Source organism: Monopterus albus, unplaced genomic scaffold (genome assembly GCF_001952655.1).
Source record: "Monopterus albus unplaced genomic scaffold, M_albus_1.0 scaffold441.1, whole genome shotgun sequence".
NCBI lineage: Eukaryota > Metazoa > Chordata > Actinopteri > Synbranchiformes > Synbranchidae > Monopterus > Monopterus albus.
Genome location: NW_018128321.1, coordinates 471,418 through 474,425, shown reverse-complemented (window position 1 = coordinate 474,425; position 3,008 = coordinate 471,418).

Sequence of the window (3,008 nt, the reverse complement as noted above, 5' to 3'; positions counted from 1 at the left end):
AAAAATGTTGACAGGGACAGCAGACAAAATGCCTAGTCTGACAAGTTTAGGCAGTTGTCCTGGTATGGTTCTTGGTGTACTGGGCCTCATTAGCCTAGTTATAGTGGTACCCGTATTGTGGTGGGAAACAAGGTCCCACACACACCGTGGGAAAAGAGCTAATGTCCTGGTTCCACTCGAGTTGGTTTTTGATTCAGGTAAAACTTCCACTTTAATGGCAGACGCATGTGACATTCTTGACTGCTTTGTGTGGCCACAGCAGGAGCAATTAAGACAGTCTGAAAAATATATTTGTATACTGTCCTATGTCTAGTTTAATGTTCAGTGTCTTACTAATCTTACTAATCTCACTAACCTCACTAATCTTACCAGAAATTTAGTTGTTAGGTTTCAGGAGCAACTGGCAGCCACTTCGCTTATGTTGCATCAGAACAGATTGGCATTAGACTTCATTCTGATTGAAAAAGGGGGTGTTTGTACTATGATTTGGCAATGGTGTTGTACTTATATCTTAAATAATACTGCTCCTGATGGCTCTATTGACAAGGTTGAAAATTTATCAGAGGAGATGGCTGACCATTCAGAAATTAAAGATTACATTGACGATTGGTTTGTTATAAATTTTTTGGCAAGTGGAAAAACTTAGTGATTTCTTAGTTTACATCTTTTGTGGCAGCAGTTACTTTGCTGACCTTGTGTGGATGCTGCAGCATCCCCTGCATTAGGCATCTTTGTCTAAAATGTATCACCACTGCCATTGATAATAGATATCCCAATATCCATGGGAAACCATGCCCAATGATCTCACTCACTGAGCCCGGTGAGTCTGAGGTTGAAGAGGACCCCTTCAATGGGGAAGAAGACCGTGACCTCTCTACATATTAGTGCTAAGGGTTAACACATACCCACATATATTTTTGCACACACGTAGGTGGTGTGGACTCATTAGGTGTATGATTGATTTTGATTATTGAATAGAATTTTGTGATAAATGTGTAATATTGGAAGAAGTTCTTTAGTCTTCAGCATAATGGATTCCTCCTGCAAATGTTATGATTAACCAATCAATGTTTGCTACATGCTGTTTAGACATTTCCACATTTTGTCTGAAAATGCTATAGTTGCAACAAAGACCAGCTTACACATAGATGCTTACATATAGGATCACTGCAACGACGACCAGCTTACATGCCATTATTTTTTTATTATTTCAGACTTTGCCCTTGTGTCAAAACGGGGAATTTGTTAGAAATTAATAAATCAGTCAGATAATTATTAGACATTGTGTTAGACTTTAATGTGTTAATGCAGTTTAGTAAGATTCAAAGTCTGCTCTTGTAGGCTTTGCTTCAAGATTAGAAGATAATGATGATTCTGAAAAGTGTACCTTGACACTAGTTGTTTTCTTGTATTAATCTTGTGTAAGAATTATGTCTGAATGAATGTTTCAGTTACACATCACGCATACAACATACACACACATGAAATTCTTCATTTTGTTATGTCCAGCTGCTCCAAGCATGCGGCACATAAGATATGATAAGGAGACGTCAGACTGTCTCCAACTCGTGATGTTTTTATAACTTTTTGTGTAAGGGGTTAGCCCAAAACCTTATAAATGTATTAGGCTTCTTCTCCAGCAGCTTGTCTGAGGGAGGGAACCACCCAGGTTTGTGCTTCTGTAACTTTTATTTGTGGTCTTTTTTAAATAAACCAGCACTAAAATGAAACAAGTCGGACTCTGTCTTCATTCAGATCTGTTCAATTAAAGAACTGGGGTATAACACTAACCTCATTGAAAAAACATACACAGAGATCCACAGCACAGGAATTATAAGCGCGGACATAAAATTCTAAACATTTAACCGACGTACAAATTGAGATCCACAGCACCAGAATTCTCAGCATGGAAGTCAAACGACGTGCCACATACCACAACTATAGGTCAGTTACAGGGTATGCAAATTAATGCTAGTTATGTTAGTTACGTTAGGTAATGCAAGTTAATGATCCGGCGACGACGGAACGTCTGCCAGAGGTATAAATAAGGTGGAAGGTAATCATCGGGATGCACCCCAGCTGTGTGCACTGACAACAAGTCGCTAATTACTGAATGCGGCACAGCTGAGGTGCAGATCCCGCAGGATCGAAAGAACAGAGAAGAGAAAGGCAGAAGAGAGGCAGGTCGCACTGAGCGGACCTGACGGCTCTGCTTCAAGGTTAGCAGTAAGCCATGACACCTTTTGTTTTGTTGTATTAATCTTGTGTTAGATTTGTGTCTGAATTAGTGTTTTAGTTACACACCACGTAACAACATCCACACACATCGAGCCACCTCATTTTGTTATGACTAGGTAATATGCAGCTGCTCCAAGCCTGTGGAGCTCTAGATAAGAGATGGAGTCTGCTGGACGGACTTCATCTGTGTAAGGGGTTAGCCCAAAAACTGATAAATGTATTAGGCTCTGTGTTTCCGGGATCTCCTGTCTCCAGCAGCCAGAGTGTGTGTGTTTCTGGAGGAAGGAACAACCCGGATTGTGTTCTGTAATCTTTATTCATATTTTTTTTTTTAAATAAACCAGCACTAAAATCAAGAAAGACGGACTCCTTCCTTACTCAGATCTGTCCAATAAAAGAACTGGGGTATTACAGTGAGGGGTGTTCTATTTTTACAAAAATAGCTTCCTTAACTCCTGTTAAGTGATGTTCTTTGGAGAGGGTCTGGATTTCACTGTCCTTAAAAGAATGTCCGATGTCCTTCAGGTGGAGGTGGACTGCTGACTCTGGTCCACTGGAGTTGGCCCTCCTATGTTGGGCCATGCGTTTGTGAAGCGGCTGCTTAGTTTCACCAATGTACAAGTTGTTACACTCCTGACCTCACTTAATTGCATACACCACATCACTCTGTTTATGGGTGTTTTGTCCTTCGGGTGGACCAGTCTCTGCCACAGGGTGTTCCCTGGTTTAAAGTTAACTGGGATATTGTGGTTGCGAAATATCCTTTTTAA